General features: G+C 34.4%; 1 protein-coding gene across 1 annotated transcript in view; it reads left to right on the top strand.

Moving 5' to 3' along the window:
- The window catches only part of LOC131843551 (somatomedin-B and thrombospondin type-1 domain-containing protein), a 74239-nt gene that overhangs the window by 47682 nt on the left and 7391 nt on the right, over nucleotides 1-19166 (top strand). The gene's annotated exons all lie outside the window — the stretch shown is intronic.

Below are 19166 nucleotides of genomic sequence, written 5' to 3'. Positions count from 1 at the left end.
TTATTAGTTTGTACAAAGACGTCTGCGTCTCACCTGTTTCAGCCGGCAGGTAACTTTTCTTGAGGTACATGAACTTGCCTTGTAGGATGTGATGAGAAAAGGTAGTCAAATTACGGGGCTCATAGACATGATTTCTGCATCATCATAGGTTTCACATGATATCACGATTTCGTCTGATCATACATATAGGCTACGGTTATTACTTACCATCAGGGATGCTATCACCTTGTTTAACATTCCAATAATAAAAATAATTTTTCAGATTTTAAGCAAGACGTATGTATGTATGTATCTTCTAATATATAAAAATCTCATGTCAATGTTAGTTGCCATACTTCTCCGAAATAGCTTCACCAATTTTTATTAAGTTTTTCTATATTATTTATCTTTTCATACTCCGAAATGATAAGGGTGGCCCGCATCATCAAAAACAAAATTCCTAGTATTTTTTTATGGTGTGGCATTAAATACACACACCCTTAATACCATTAAATACACACACTCTTCTACCATTATTTCCTTTTGTAATATTATAAATTTATATGGTAAAATACGTTTGCTGGGTCAGCTACTGTAATATAAAAAAATACAGTAATTTGGAACTGTTCTTTTTCACAGTCGGTTGAAAACAATTTCTACTGTATATATGTATATAAAAGTGACCGACACACCCATAAGCACAGTACGGAGTTGGAAATGTACCGTGATTTCTAGAAACTTCGATATCAGTTACCCAATAAAACAGATGAAGTTTGTTTTCAAAAGTTTATAAGCCGTAATATCTTTTGTATTTTACCTTTGAAAATTCATATTTTAAATGTAAACTCGTCGGTGTTTCTGACTGGTAGGATTAGTAGATTAATAAGTTTATTTATCTTAATATACCAGGCATCTCGTATAGAAGCTAAAATTCTACGAAATCATAATTATGATATCTGATGGTCTTGGCGGCCTACCGGTTTAGCACTGCTTTGTTTCCAATAATCGCGGGTTCTATACCAGGACGATACAAATATCTGAATTCATGAGTGATTGTTTGCATTGATCTAGCAGTCTATGTTTGTCAATTATGTATTTCTACCGGATATATAGAATAGAATAGAATTTGTTAAGTCGTTTTATACAGTAATAATATAAGGAACAATTTACACATTAGAAAAACGGAGTCAATGAGGACCACAACTCAGCATAATGCTGGAAACATACTTTCCGGCGCTGATTTTCAGTTGGGCCCACACGGAGAGTTATATCACGGAGAGTGTTCTGAGGAATTGTTCAGATTAATAATATCAACTGCCAAATTTTGCTATCCCACTACCCGTCAAACCCGTACCATTCTTATCATCTGGATGTACGGAGGTCCTTCACCGTGCATTTTTTCACTTTTTGCCAAGCACAACCCCATTGTGAAATCACTTTCTAGCCATGGTATTTTCGAACTGATACGATATTGAAAGTCTGTCTGCAAATGAAAAGCTGTTAATTTGAAATTACTGTTAATTTGATTAAATATGGTCAGTATGAGTAAATAACTAATATCTATTCCATATAAAAGTTTGTCTGTCTGTAAACATCTTGTCCGCACCATTACGTGCCTACACAGCGGTAACACAACATTATCATATTTTATTCTTCGATATTACATTTACCAACGAAATATCCGCGATATAGTCGGTAATGTATACGATAAATTATTATGGAGGCTCGGAAATGTTCGGGTCGGGATACAAATCCACACATTTTTTTATAAGATTTGGAAATGTAAACAAACCTCCCACCTGTGAAAATAGCGATGTTGTAACTGACTAATCAAGAATATGATTATATTCTAAAAACGAGACCCCAACATACTAAATGTCCAAGTAGGCGACAGATTGCAATACACAAAAGAAGAAAAAAAATATTCTAAAGTATTCAAATTCATAGTTCTGTTGTAATATTGTTTTTACTTCACTTCTTCAATCCTTCAAATAATCTGGCGGTTACTTCCCCCTTCGATCGAACCCCCGTCCAATTCAAACGGGGATCAAAACTACGACGACCTGAGCAGAGGTTCGAACCCCTAGCAGTGCGCTCAGACTAAAGTCGTATCCGTCACGCAGGAGTTGGCCTTCAGCTGCTCCATAAGTCCTTCCGTGAATTTGGACTTAGTTGGATTTGCCCCCTATCGTCTAGTGAAGCTGTAAAGGCCAACTGAGGCCAACAATTATAGTACTCCGAAGAAAACTGCTTACTTAGTCTTTTCTTTGTACATTGTCACTAATACCTCTGGAAAAGATTTCCGTTGTCTATGAATTTTAATAAAAGAATCCATCATCATCTCTAATAAATAATATGTTTTTCTCTTCCATTCATCTCTGTTCGCATTCATCTCGTTATTTACTCCCTTTCTCACCATATCATCTTTCACACAGTTCATCCATCTCTTTTTCGGTCTTCCTCTGCCTTATAACCATCCACATTCATATGTAACACCGTCCTTAGGATATGATCTTCATTCCTACGCATTACATGCCCATGCCACGATAGACGATTACTCTTTAAGCTCTCCGACATCCGTGCCACTTTCAAAAGAATGACCATCCATCAGTTTATTTAAAAATTCCCACAAAACAAGGAATCCGCTGTATACATCAATGTAGGTATACATGTCAGACCTAATCAACATAACAATGTTTTTTTTCATAACACACCTACAGTGTCCTTCTAAGTGACTCCTCGAAACAATACGAAAAATTAAAGCCCTTTAAAAGAATAGCTGTCGCATTTGCAATTCTAATTCTCTTTCGTTTGTTTTGAGCTCGAGCTTTTGAAGGGTTAATTTAAATTAGACAACGGCCTCCCTGGGTTCGTAGTGGATTTGTTTGTGATTGCATATTATTTTAATATGTTCGACGGATGTTTTCAATTAATGTATTGTTTACTAAAGTAGTGTATGACGGCTTGGACTGTCAGTGGTTTACTATTACCGCTTTACTTACGATGGTCGCGGAATCGATTCCTCGCACGCAAATATTTGTATTTATGAGTATGATTGTCTGAATTTTCTTTGTCTGGTGGTTTTACGTATAATATGTATGTATTTATAAAATAAGGTGTCTATGTATTTATATCAGTTATCTAGTACCATTGTGATGACAAGAGCGGTGGTGAGAGTAAACACACACAGTAGGGTGTAACTTGTATGTTAACTGTTACATATTTGTTTGTTGTTATATATTAGCAACTGCGTGACCTACGTGTCGTTAGATAAAACGTACACTGGCACAATCTTCTATTGAACGTGTTGATTTCCACATACTATATCACACCATAACATCAGCTCTGTTTACCTTGGGACTAGATGGCGCTGTGTGAATTGTTCTGGTATATTATTACCATTACATAGCGATGATGTTCGCTTGAATTAATGTTAAAAGAATTCAGGATGTTAATTTAGTATGGTTTAGCTGTGTATCAAATATTATTCGATTCCGTCTAGTACTTTTTTCATAAATATGTAACAAACTTTTATCTATCGATTCGTACACACTGACTCTCATATTCATAATATTAATAGAGAGAATATGTGTAGGGCGCTGGGGTCGGTGCAACCAACGATGCCAGTAATTAAAGGCGTATTAGAAGATATAACAGTATATTATAAAAATACTAGCTTTCCTCGCAAACGTTGTTTTGCCATATAAATTAAAATTGTTATTAAAAATAGGGTTTGGTGCTAGAAGGGTGAAAATCTAGGGTTCTATGTATTTTTGATGCCACATTATAAAAAAAATATAAACGAAAACTTATGTCCAAAAAATAAAAATAATAGTAAGTGGACAACTTAGGGATATGAAAATTAGATAGTAGCCTATTCTCAGACCTACTGAATATGAAAATTTCATAAAAATCGGTCGAGCCGTTTCGAAGGAGTATGGTAACTAACATTGTGACACAAGAATTTTATATATAAGAAAACTATATCTATCGTAAATGCAGGCAACAATATGGTAATATAATAATATATAAAAATATAAAATACAGTATATCGTACCAACCAACGGCTCGTATGCAAGAAGTTCTGTGCAACTGGGATACTAAACTCGTGTTGACATATTCATCACCTCTCTCTCCATCATCATCTCACTCTCATCTCCGTTATGATATGTATTCTTAACATATCATTACGGAGATGAGTAGTTAAATAATAGATATCTCAATAGCGGGACAATAAATTATCATGACAACTGATCGCTCAGTGGTCGAAATTCGACCATAATTCATTTAAAATTCAGTAAGACTACAGATAAATAATATTAATCTATCCTCAATTTGACCACAGACTTTAACAATAAACAAAAGAGTATATATGTGTGTGTGTGTCAAATACGTGGTAGTGATGTAATGTTTTTTTTTATTGATTTAGTACGTATTTTTTATGCATAACTAATAAACAATTAGCATTCCCTACTCCTTCTTTGTATAAACTATAAGTGTGCTAAATTTCGTACTATTCCGTCCGAGTAATTTTCATAGAAAGGGGTACAAAGTTTTTTCTTCACGTATTTAATACTTAGATAAGTAATTTTAGATACTCTATAATATATTGAAATAAATAGGTCTTTAAAGTAATAGCTACGGGCCCCATCACCGGGATTAGCCTGAAATCTTGACCAGATTTCCTGTAACATCTCTCTCACCTGATTTAAAATAATATTCCGAGCTTAAGAACACGTTTCTTGCTCTTATAAATATATCTCCGTTGTATTCCCTTGGAGTTTATTTCTGCCCATTCAATGCTATGCGCCCATTTATTTTGATGCTGCCTGTTAGGGCTTTGTTCTGAAATGAGATTCGGCTAACTTATGATTTTTATATGAAATGCTGTTATCACGACATTATCCCGAGTATCTCGCTACCCTTAAGTATAATAGACTGTATGAAGCGTATCGTGTTGTTATTGTATGAATTTGAGACGGTCACGTTCATAACAATTGTGAACGTTAAGGTAACGATAAGTGCGGTCGTCTTTTGGATGGGTGACCATGTATGGGGTACAACATATTGTAATATTAAACAATATTAATAATATTATAAATGCGAAAGTGTGTGAGTATGGATGTTTGTTACTCTAACGCAAAAACTCCTCAACGGATTTTGATGAAACTTTACAGTAATAATTATGTATCGGAATAACATACAAGCTATATTTTTTATTGAATTTTAACGCGGGGTGAAACCGTGGGCACAGCTAATATATAATATTTTCCAAGTAACACAAATGTTGTTTAAGAAATTTCTATAATAAAAAATGAATAACTAATGAAACGACTACCTAATTAAAAAATATTAAAGTATGTATATGTATATTCGTATTTTTCATTTTTGACATTTTGATTAGGTAATATTATCACAATTTTTCAGTATGAACATTGCGCACGACGCACCTCTTTATATTATTATTGTATTTTGTCTATTTTTTTATCGAAAAATGTTATATGCCTGTCTTCTGTTAACTATATTTACTTATGTACGTACAGTTATATTATTTCTTCCTAAAAACCGTCTTTCCATAATTATATTTTCTAACCCAATATATATACAGTCCTTCGTTCACAAACATAGATACTAATAAAATGGAACCTAACCACTCTTTATTGTTTACATATGCTAAATTGACTCAAATTCCTTAATTATTCTAAGAAGTTAGTGAAAATACAAGATTTTTTAGTATAAACAGCCTAGTTAAGTCCATTATAATTGTACAAAATCCGTACAAAGCTAATTCATCGATATGTACTCATAAATAGTACATTCAAAACTCAGCGACAAAGAGGCGACTTACTCAAATACATTACTTACTTATTTACATTTCAAATTACGACCAAGAATGTTGTTTTAATGCAATTAGCCACTCAAACTCTGATTGTTCTCTGTTTTCATTCCTACCATGGAATCCTCTTAATTAAGTACGTGTTTAAGCATTTTTTTCCGTGTAAAGCTACGGTGTTTTCAACAAAAACTTTGATTAGCTTTTGGAAAAAATGAGTCGGCGGTTCGCTATGTACCTTTGCCTAATTAGAATTTTAGTCAAGGTTATGTTATTAATATTATAACTACGACAGTGTGTCTGTTTGTCGTATCGTTCATGATTAAACTGATCTTAATGAATTTTCATGTAAAGGTAGGAAGTAAAGGAAGGATATAGGCTACTTATATCTGAAAAATAATCTTAGAGATGGTGGGGTTTAGGATGTGAGTTATGCAGACGATGTCGAGGGTAACAGCTTTGTAGCTAACAGCTACAAATTTTACAATTGACAATAATAAATATTATACTTATTATAACAAAATTTACAATTAAAATATATACAATAAAATAATAAGGTACTTATTCTAAGATCTTTGTTACCAATAAAGAATATGTATTTGAATTTACTTTTCTTTTTTTTATTAATGTAACAAAATTCTGTGAGAATTTTATACCTCCAGCCGTTTTTACGCGAAAATTTAACATACAGACAGTTTTCGTCTCATCTAAAATCTATATATAAATACGTGAAAACTGTACCTCCTTTTTACGAAAATTACGCGGTCAGTGGAGAATGAAATTTCGTACACTTATAGTTTATATGGAGAAGGAGTGCAGAATGTTAATATTTTTTTTATTTTGCAAATATACCAAATACATTAAATCAATAAAAAAAAACATTACCCACACAACCATGTATTTGAAATGTCTATAGTCCGACTGAAAACAATGAATTAATTTTTTTTTATACCACCTAGGTGGCAAATAAGCATACGAACCATCTGATGGTAAACGGTTACCTAACCTATGGACGTCTGAAACAGCAGGTGTGTCACATGCGCGTTGCTGACCCTTAAGGAACCTTAATATATCCTTCTTGAAAAACCCCATGCAGTAGTCTCTCGAGAAAACCTCGGCAGGTAGTTCATTCCACAATCTAAGTGTACGCGGGAGGAAGCTCCTCTGATACCGCAATGTCCGAGACTACTTAGGTTCCAGCGTGTGGGGATGAATTCCCTGTCGATGGCGAGCGGTGCTATAGTAAAAGGTAGTCATCAATCATTTATAATAATTATGGACCACTAGTATTAAGTCATTTTGATGGTCTGACCGCGTACAAAATACTGAAATACTGCAAAGGGCCAATGTAGGTGTCATTGAGTCGTATCTTTTGCGGTGTCAGTTTCGCTGGTGTGGGCATGTGACGCGTATGACAGAGAAAAGAACAGCTAAGCACATCTTTTACTCAGAACTTGAGGAAGGCAAGCGAAAGCATGGCGGACAACTCCTCAGGCACAAAGATGTGCTGAAGTGACACATGAAGCAGTGCGACATCAATCTTTCGCTGTGGGAGTAGCAGGCTGCCAGACGGCCGGAGTGGAGAGCGCTTGTTAATTCTAGCGTTAGCCTTTGAAAAGCCTAAGCTCCTTGTGCTGGATGCCAGACGCGACGAGCTGAAAGCCCGACCATCTGCGGCTATCAGCTATAATTATGTGAATGGTGTACTCTCATGCCCACAATGTGCGAGGATTTATATAAACAAAATTGGCTACATAAGCCACATGCGAGCACATCAACGGCAAAACCGGAGTTGAAGACAGTCGCCGTGGCCGAAATCGGCCGGGATCACATCATCATCATCATTATTTGAAAATAGAACATAGCTAATAACAAGAAATAATTAATACAACAGGTAACTTTGTAATCTGCATGAATCAGAATTGGCTATAAATAATTAAGTATAATTTTTGCTCGGTCGAAAGCACATCGAAGCAACTTTGTGAGAGGATCTTCTTATTGAAGTTTTTACCTGAAGCGAACGGTTGTTTGATTTTTGGTAAACAATATGCAGGTAAGTTATTTACTATTCAATGAGTATTTATTATTTTCCGAAGCAGAATTTATCGTAGTTGCTTGTTTTGGTACTTCTCTCTCAGCCATATCAGCCGCAAAGAAACAAGATTTGTAGGAAAGGGGAGATGTTAGGTTCTATGAAAGTATCGTCATTTTTAGAAGATTGAAACTTATGTTTTAGGCTGTTGATTAAATGTAAATAAATATGACATTCAAAGTTTGTGAAAAATTTACCGTTAAGTAAGTAAAATAAAATAGGGGATGAAAGTTTCAGTGGTGTTACGTCATTTTTGAAGCTAGAACGATTTTCTTTGGGGTTTTTTGAGCTAGATAACTAAACTCTAAATGATATCCAAGGACACTACTCCACACGGACGTAGTCACGGGCACAGGTAGTTTTATTTAAACCTTTTCACAATATATAATTGTGAAAATGTTCAGAATCCCGAATACTCCCTTTCCTTTTTGAAACTTTTGATTCCAAAGTATATCGTTCATCTACTATGTACATATGTGCTGTTTATTACCTATTTTTTCGTATGATAAACAAAGTTATTCTATATAAACAGGTACCTAGCTAACTTGTATGTAAAAATACATTATATTAAAAATACACCGTCTTTTTACCTCCAAGCTAAAATCCGTTTTAATAAACACGCGCCTCACTTCAATTGAAAAGCAAACTCTCATTGCTGTAGAATAAGCTTCTTATAATAATTTAATTTCGACTTCAAATGTCATGCGGCTTATAAAGCAGCACAAAAAATATGACCTATTATATGTATGTTAAAAGATATAAGGGAAATACACTTTAATGTACAAAACAGTAAAGTATGTTTTAAAATAATTTATTTAGTATTAAAAAATAAACAACCCTGGACAATTTACGTACCTAAGCAGAGCTTGTGTTATGGGTACTAAATAACTGATATAAATATTTAGATCGTTTTTTTGTTGTAAATATAATGCATACATAATATACGTAGAATACAGCCAGACCGATACAAACAAACATACACATGAATACAAATGTGTACAAGGAATCGAACCCGCGACCATCGGAAGTAAAGTGGTGTGTTAAACCGCTAGCGTTTAAACCGAACTGGGCTGTCCACACAATATGGGGGTTCTATTTTTAAAGTCAGTAGGTAGGTAGGACTGTTATGGTCAAATCAGAACTTATATCTTGTACTCTAAAATAAACATGATTATATCAAACTTCTAAAATTCATTTTCTATAATAATTACAATTAGATTTCATGTTTATTATTTATATATTTACTTCAAGATTATAAGCATAAATCGTTAATTAATTTAGAATAGAATAGAAAGTCATTTATTCAAATAAACTTAATTTAAGCATTTTTGAACAGTCATAACAATTTGTTTTTTATTTACCACTCGTTCGGAAAGCTGTCTCATCACAAGAAGAACGAGCAAGAAACTTGTGTGTTGCTCTTTTGCTGTTGTGTAGCCTTGGAAGTTTACATTTACAAGTCGAAACGTGTGAATACAAACTACCAACCAGCACAAATTTTTTGGGTCAAATATAAATTAAAAATATATGGTGGTGGTTATCTCACTCAAACTAGATTCCGTTGTAGTCACTGAAATCTGCTTTAGCGGGGCACGCTGGCGAACGGTTGCCATTGACGTAGCATAAAAGAATATTCTTTTTATGCAAAACACTTATATAGGCACATAGACTCTTACCTGAATATAAATGTTTATTGTGCGTATTGAACTTGCTACAAAAGGGAGAATATTAAACAGCTATACCACAAAGGTAATACATGTAAATATTTCATTAATTTAGTACAATAGTCGATGAACGTAGAGTATGGGCGAGTGTATTCAGTGTATTTGTTTATCAATCACTTGATTGAATAACTAGGTAGCTAATTGAGTCTTCGTTACGAGTAGCTGCGTTTGTTACAAGTGCCAACATAATCAGGGTATTAAATATTGAATTAAATCTGCTATTATAAACTTTTGTAGTACCCATTTTCGTACGCGTACGATATGTAGATCGACATCTATTGATGGTGAGGAATAAAAGAAAGAAAGAAAACAAATAACAATAAAACTATACAAAGGGGGTTGTTAGTAATGTGGACTGACGACCTCATGAAGTTCAGTTCAGTTCTCAGGTTAGGTATATAAAACTCATTTTAGACTTTAGACTATTCGAATTAGTAATAAGTACATAAGTGATATCGCTAGAATTAGCGAGACATAGTAATTATATATTTACTAGCTGTGCGTGAAATTTATAGTCTATAGAGGGTATATGCTATTCTAATGTATAAGCTATCTTATTGTAAAGTTTCATCAAAATCCGTTCAGTAGTTTTTGCGTAAAATAGTAACAAACATCCATCCATACTCACAAACTTTAGCGTTTATAATATTAATAAGATTTTATGGATGATAATGGAACAGTGGGGAGTTGAGTATCGCATGCCTCTTACTTGTTATACTGTAATTATTTATAAAAAAAAACATCTATTAAAAAGAGCAACACACAAGTTTCTTGCTCATTTTTCTTGTGATGAATCTACATTCCGAATGAGTGGTAGAATCAAAATATGACTATTCAAAAGTGCTTGTAATGAGTTTATTTGAATAAAGATTATTTCTATTTCAAAAGAGCATGAGGTCAGCTCAGTAAGCTCATCTTGGCAAATGGCAATTTACCACGATGGTTTCCAGGGGGACCCGCGTGGAAGTACATGGTACATTGCTAGCTATGAAATCATTAGCTCATATTACAACCTCCCTTCCCGTTTTCCGTATTTTTTTTTATGGATGATAATGGGATGGTGCACCCGCCTGCGGTAACTGTTTACGCTGGTGAGGCATATTGGATAAGATGAACATGATGTCAGGTCAGTTAGCCCATCGTGGCAAATTAATCAGGAATTAGCCATGATGGTTTAGCCGCGTGTAGTCAACCTAACATGGTACATTGCTAGCTATGAAATCATTAGCTCACTTTACTTACAACCCCTTTCTCGTTTGCCGTATTTTTTTTTATTGAATGATAATGCGCCAGCCTGCTCTAACGGTTTAAGTTGGTGGAGCACCAGTTGACGATGTTAAGATAAGAAGAAGATTAGGTCAGTCAGCCCATCGTGGCAAATTAATCAGGAATTAGCCATGATGGTTGCCAAGGAACCGCGTGGAGGTCAAACTGACATGGTACATTGCTAGCAATGGGGGTCCACATTACTAACAATCCCCTTTCCTCTTAACATGGTACATACAGCTATGAAATCATTAGCTCATATTACAAACAACCCCCGTTCCACGTTTTACGTAGTAATTTTGAAAGCTAAGAGACATTAATATCATCCTAATTTACACCATTATGTATAATTGTATTTGTCTGAGACTGAAGGGTTAATGATATTAAGCTCTTAGTAGACGAGTTAGTCGCGAGACGAGAAGGTAAACAACAACAATCAATATGGGCACAAATAATCTTAATCAAAGACAGTTCGTATTTGACGGTTGAGTAAATAAGTTGGATGTGATATTAGTACTAAGAAATTGAATTTAAATTGATTTTATACGAATATATTGTTTAGTAGAAAACCTCGTGGGTTTTGTGATTTATTACTTTGTTCCCGATGGTCGCGGGTTCGATACAGCGCAGTATACAAATATTTGTATGATTGTTTGTATTGGTCTGTATTTACAAAAATTGTATCTAAGGACGAGTATTCTTACCAGTAGTCTGGTATCCATAACAGAAGCTGTGCTAACTTGGGACTAGTTGGCGCTGTATGGATCGTCTAAGAATATTATATGTACATAATAATACCTATATATTTTAGTATCTATAAAAAGAACAATCGAACGTCTAACTTGGTATTTTATATTAAAGATTCGTTCTGAACTCGATTAGATAAACGTACAAAAATTCTTACAAACTTTAATTCGGACTTTATTACGTTGATAAGTTTACCAATAACAGTGATTCTTATCTATCTTCAATATACAGACAGAAATCGGTTTATACGTATTATAACCTATTTTTTTTGTCTCTTAATTTATTTAGGAGCTTACGATCACAATAGTGATCTTGTTAACTGTAAACACTTTGGGGGGAAATGGGATTGTTTTTTTTTTTTTGTGGATGATAATGGAATGGTGCACCCGCCTGCGCTAACGGTTTACGCTGGCGGGGCACCAGTGGAGGATGACGAAATGAACATGAGGTCAGGTCAGTTAGCCCATCGTGACTAATTCACCAGGAATTAAACACGATGGTTTCCATGGGGAACCACGTGGAGGTCGACCTGACAAGGTACATTGCTAGCAATGGGGTTATCAATCCACATTACTAACAATCCCCTTCCCCCCAAATGGGATTGTTAGTAATGTGGACTGATGATCTCATTGCTAGCAATATACCACATCAGGTTGACCTGCACGCGGTTCTTCCTCGAAACCATAGGGAAAAATTCTTGGTGAATTTGTCACGATGGGCTAACTGACCTGACCTCATGCTCATCTTATTATCCTCCACTGGTGCCCCGCAAGCGTAAACCGTTGGCGCAGGCGGGTGCACCATTCCATTATCAACCATAAAAAAAACTGTAAACACGTTAACTACGTCTTGACTTTTAAATTAATTACACACTTACATATTTTATATTTACATTACATCAATAAAAGAATATAAATTAATACATTTATTTCGATTCAGGTTCGGATAAAGCACTCTGAAAAATATTGATATCGTACTTATAAAAGAAATTTAAAACAACACTTTCATTAATTAACATAATGTACCCACAACACTCAGTCAGCGTTACCCGTACTAACGAACCGTAAACATTTATGTTGATTTTACTACGTGCTCTCATTTTGTTGTCGAAAACGTGAGATTTATGAGGTTTTTCTTCATTGGTAATCGGGACAGATTGAACGGTAGGGGGCTAGTGTAGATGGTATTTCAAACCCATTTTACATTTGAAAAAAAATAATGATGATCTCAAAGAAAAAGATTTTTCGGACTACTCTAATGCTGTTGGGCGCAGCTGGCCTTTACAGCTTCACCGGACGGTAGGGGGCGAGTGTAGATGGCACTCCAAACCCGCGGAAGGACTTATAGAGCGGCTGAAAGATAACTCTTGCCTGACGGATACGACTTTAATCTGAGGGCGCCACTAGGGGTTCGAATCTCGGCGCAAGTTGTCGTTTGATCCCCGTTTGAATCGAATTATAGGGATTAGCGACTATATAAATAGATATTATAGAATACACTCACCCACATGGTAGGGGTTTTCATCGCCATCATTTCAGCGCCATCATTTTGATTAAACGCAGTTACTTGCCCCATAAATAATGGAATAGTCCATTTTCTGTTGACATTAAATATCATTAAACTGTTAGATTTAATCATTATCACCTTACTGCCATAAATAAAAAAAAGTGGCAAAGCTTGAGTATATCTATCACGGGCATCACATGATAACGTGATGTTCTTAGTGCAGTTCATGTACATTGATGTATAGGTGACGGGATCACATGGTTGATCAGGTGATCCCTTGGTTTGTCATTTCAATGATTCATCATTACATAGTATACAACAAAGTCGTTGTTGCTGTCTGTCCGTCCCTATGTATGCTTAAATCTTTAAAACTACGCAACGGATTTTGAAGCGGTTTTTTAATAGATAGAGTGATTCAATTGGAAAGTTTATATATATAATACATGTACACCTGTGTCTAATCTATATACTGAATTGGACGGTAAGGAAAAAAAAGTATAAAATAACAAATTTGACGTTCATAAGTGGCTAAAATGTCCTACATGAATAAATTATTTTTTAATTAGAATTTGATACAATTTTTGTAAATACACACATAGTATACATAGAAAACACCAAGACCAACACAAACAACCATACACATAAATACCGAGGAATCGAACCCGGGACCATCGAAAATAAAGCGCTGTGCTAAACCGCTAAACCACCGAGGCTGTCAAATGAATATTTTTTTCCATCAAAGTGGGTATTAACAATAAAAATATTGTGTATTGAACCTTACACCTATTACATAAAGACCTTATTGGCATTCACGTATTTATGTATGGCTTTGGAATATAAAGAATTTACAAGGACGTTATTCATAACACGCCAACAAACAGCTATAATTTACCGTCTTTTTTGCAAAGTGGGGGATTGTAATAAAGCTCTGTTTATACAGAAACATATTTAAGCGTTTATAAATAAAACCAAGATATATTGTTAGCGATCTGTCCTGGTTTTATACTGGGGCAATTATTGTAAGGATATTTAAGTAAAAAAAAACTTTTATAGTGAGTAATATGAGCTTAAAAATAAGCTTACTCGCTTATAGTGTAGCTTTTTCGAGTGGGGAAATTAGTAATGGGATCTCTAGTCTTTTTTACTAATGATATCTAATATAGGATATGCTAAGAGCAGTGTTTCCCAATCTTTTTAGTGGCATGCCTCACCTTAGCCCATGTCCCCTATGTAATTTATAACATTAATAAATTAAATTACTTACATAATATACGTAAATAATAGGTTTTAGGAAGAAATCACTAGGAAATTATCATAATCTTTCTTTTTTTTTTTTTTAACTATCTGAATTAATATATATAATCTTTATTGTCTAAAAATTGTTAATAAAACAGTAAGTAAATATTTAAAACATATAATAAAACATTGAAATTCACATTTCATATAATTTGAATAAAGAGTCCATTTTCCAATTGCCCTCCTTAACAATGAAATTTCCCCCCTGTGGGCCCTATGTTCTGAAACACTGGTCTAGACTCTATGTTGGGAAATCGCCCAATTCCTGTTTATAAGTCTTAGAACCACATTATTAGTAATATAGATGGCCTCGGTGGTTTAGCGGTCTAGCACACCGCTTTACACCCGATGGTCGCGGGTTCGATTCCTCGCACGGTACAAACATTTGTATTCATGAGTATGATCGTTTGTATCGATCTGTTTTCTATGTATAATATGTATATATTTACGGAAAAAAAAATCTATGTATTTGTATAAGTTGTCTAGTACCCATAACATAAGCTTTAGGTAGCTTAACTTGGGTCTAGATGGCGCTGTGTGAATTGTCGTGATTAGTAGTATTATTATTATTAATGTAGTATGTCAGGTCCTCTATAGAAATCATCGTACTTAATTTATGATGAATTTATGAATTTATTTAGTTAAATACCAGTGCGAAGCCGGGTCGCATTACTATAACTATACTCGTATAAGCGAGAAGTAGTAGCAAAATAGAGCTAAGTGATAACAATGAAAACTCCTGAAAACCACTTTATGTCAGGTTCAGGCGTGAATTGTATTAAAAGTTATATACAGTTCTGTAATAATGTCTATTAAATTAGATTTTACTCCACTACCGTTTTGTAGTTCTGGTTTTAACTTCCTATCATAAAGTTCATTAAAAGACCAGTTAGCGTGTTATTGTATGTTATTTCATTAGGATTGTAGATTATTTATGGGATATCCAACTAAGTGTTTAGTAATAAGTTACTTAATTTATATAATAAGAGAAGGGCTCAAGATCGTGCCTTGGGAGAGATCAATGTCCAGCAGTGGACTGCAGTGCAAATATAATGTGAGTTAAAACCGAGGCTTAAAACTTATACTAAGATAAAGCAAATAAGACATTAACATTGTTAGAATTAGGTTTGATTTAATTTTTTTTGTATCTAATATTTTTTTACAAAGCTTAAGTATGTACCTACTAAAAGAAGAATTCTAAGAAGAACGAAATTATTCCACTCAGACGAGCAGCTAAAGTATAAATATTATATTTAGTGTTTATATTTTAAAGTGTAAGATAACAGTGTTTTATATTCGTTAAGCACTCTGTTAGCATACTACAAAAAATATCTAATAATTTTCCCCAGCAATATTTGAGGTGGCAATGTTTTTATTCACTGAGTTGGAAACCATTGAGAGAAGCACTCGCTATGTAAAATATCTTTCGCAGATGGCGTCATTATTGTCGATAATTCTTTTGTTCATTTATTGTAAGACTAGTGACATTGTACGGTATCGCTCGTTTCATAATAATAAAATAAACCTGTGGCAATCACTACAGACAATCAAATCAAAGAATCATTTATTCATGTACATACATAATATACATTGAAAAGACCTAGACGGATACACACCACAATCAATTCACCCGGCACGGTGCAAATATAATATTTGCACCGTGCCAGGAAACGAACCCATAATAATCGGAATAAAGCGGTATGGTAAACCACTAAACCACCGAGGTCGCCACTAAATGTGTGAAATATATATATGAAAATTTAATATATTAATATTTTGATCTGGCTGTAAAGAATCCATTAAATCCACTTTAAGTAGAAAAAAAAAATTCTTTGTTCCTTTTTTACATAACTTACAACTTGAGACGTCGTAATAACGGAGATTCCAAATTCAAATTTCCGAGTTCTAAATTTAAATATTTTGAAATTGAGCAAATAAACCCTACATTGCCCTTTTCTGAATCTAATATTTAAAAAAGTCAGAAAAGTGGTACCAGAGATTAATACAAGAATTTTGCATTGGATCTTTGCAAGCAATCGCTTGTATGGATTTGAAGGTTTCGTCCTCAACAAAGCAAACTAGTCATGTAGTAGAACACTAATTCTGTATGAAACTGTGAAATAACAATTCATTATAAGAGGTTGCATTTGCAGTTGCATTGCAAGAGCTGTGTCAATATCCAACACGACTAAAAGCTTATTCAAAATCTTTTCTGTGGGGCCTAAAAAAAATTTAAGGGTTTTTTTTTTCTTGGAGAAAGTCCCTTTAGGAGACCTGCTTGCCCCCGGAGAGGTAAATGAGTACTGTAAATATAAAATTTCAAGGTATCCTTATAAAACCCCTATTGACTGAGTCACGGCACCGCGATGTTAGTCCACAGAAACACTGATGGCGTTTGACTGCTTCGCTGCAGGTCTCTCTCTTGTACTGAAGCAAAAACCCTCTCCGTCTTCGAGAAGGCGCACGGGAATACGCGAGATATCTTCTCGGGAAACCTCCTGTGAAGGCTATATGCTAGTGTTAATCGGTCCCATCGTGACGTCTTTAGAAGTTTATATTGCACTACTTAATGGAGTTATATTATTTTGTTTAATTCCGCTACAATTAGCTTGTGTAAGATCACAAATATTGAGTACGGAAACTTAGTTACCGTTATAACCTTCTCTAATGGTGATCAAATTCCGATCATTATTGATTCTACACCCATATTCGCCTCCGAACGAGGTATCTTCCAAGCTATGTCCGAACTCTATTGAAATATCAGGCGTTCAATAGAGTTCGGACATAGCTTTTTTTTTTTTTTTAAATACATTTTTCCACAGACATATTCGTCCGTGCCTTTTTTAATTTACTTTAATATTATAATATTTATTTAATTTCCACTTTTGTACAACTCCAGCCGAGATGTTACAATTTGCCTAACAGTGACACCGAGGCAGACCTTATCCGTCTGGCCCAGAACCACCGCTGGCCGGCCGGGTGAGTTGACAACATGCAGTGTCACCCATCTTCCATCACCCATTCGGACATAGCTTGGAAGCTTAGTGCTGCCTAACCTCGGTTTGGTCGCCGAACAGTAAACATTTTCAGAGCCGAAACACATGTACAATATGAATATAACAGCAGTCAAGTTTCCGCACTAAATATCTGTGATCTCACACGTGATAATTGTAGTGGATTTAAACAAGATAATATATATTTATTTAGTAGTGAAATAGACTTCTGCAAAAGAATAAATATTTAATCGTATCAGGTACGATTAAATATTTATATTGCAAAACACGATTATCGTTCTATGTATAGCCGTAATTACGCCACCTTAATAAAAAATATATTATTTTCTACACAGCTGAAGTCTCGCTTTCAGCACTAAAAATACATTCGCGTACTGTCTATAATTTAACGGTACACCATCTTAACGGCGTTCGCACATGACAAATCGCCTCTTATACCCTCTTTATAGTCCATTAACTGTTTTACTATCGTTGTTCGTGGTTGTTACGACGTCCTTGAATAGATTATAACAATTTTCGCGCGTAATCTAAAAGAACATTCGTTGAATTGGTTTTAGAAAAAAACACGACTGTCATCTACATAAATGTTATGAAGCACAGCACTGGTTCTATTATCTATGGTTTGTGAATTTTTTAATAGACAGTCTATGCTTTTTTAGATTACATTTTCGAGCGTAATCTAAAAGAACAATCGCTGAATTGGATTTAAAAAAACATGACAATCATCGACAGAAATGCTATGAGGCACAACACTGGTTCTATTATCTATGGTCCTGAATTTTTTAATAGATATGCTTTTTTAGATTACGTGCGAAAATTGTTATAATGAAATTTTCTCCGATCTGCGCTAACGGTTTCAGCTGACGGGGCACCAGTAAAAGATGACAAGATGAGCATGAGGTCAGGTCGGTCACCAGTGGAGGATGAGCGTGTTCTCAGCTTTGTTAAGTCATCCTGGTAAATTCATCAGGAATTTATCACGATGGTTTCCAGGAGGCACCGCGTGGAGGATGCTAAGATGAGCGTGTTCTCAGCTTTGTTAGGCTATCCTGGTAAATTCTTCAGGAATTTATCACCACGGTTTCCAGGAGACATCGCGTGGACCTGATATGGTAAATGGGGGTCATTAGTCCACACGGGTTGATGGGGTTGATTATTACAACCTAGGTTTTTTTTTAATTTATCGCATATTTAGTAATAGACAGAATTAACTCAACTTAAATATAAATTTTAACTAATTATAAATTTTTGGAAATCGACTTTATAATTTTAACATTAAAGTTGAATTCCCATAATTTATAAATTAATGCAGTTTATTACGATACCTGTGATATTATTTGAAGTTGTATATTTTATTAACAACTAGATAGGCAAAGGTACCAGTCACCATAGAATGAAGATTATTCCAAAGTCATAAACCAATAAAAAAATTAAGCCCACTATAAACACAATTCACAGAACTATTCTACTACACTATTCACAGAAGGTATTAACTCTATGAAAATAATCCGTTATTACCCACTTTTCTTATTGTTGTGATTGATGTACTTGAATAGATTAGACAATATTTTCAAGTATTGTGGATCTCTATGTCATTTATATTTATCGCTAAGCAGATTAGTGTATATATTTTATTATTATTATTAATATTTCACGCCAATTCACACAGCGCCATCTAGTTCCAAACTAAACTTAACTGATATAAACAC

Source organism: Achroia grisella, unplaced genomic scaffold (assembly GCF_030625045.1).
Source record: "Achroia grisella isolate CSIRO2021 unplaced genomic scaffold, CSIRO_AGI_Agris_v1 utg319, whole genome shotgun sequence".
Classification (NCBI taxonomy): Eukaryota; Metazoa; Arthropoda; class Insecta; order Lepidoptera; family Pyralidae; genus Achroia; species Achroia grisella.
Note: the sequence above shows the minus strand (reverse complement) of the source record. Positions and strands in the feature narration are given on the sequence as shown.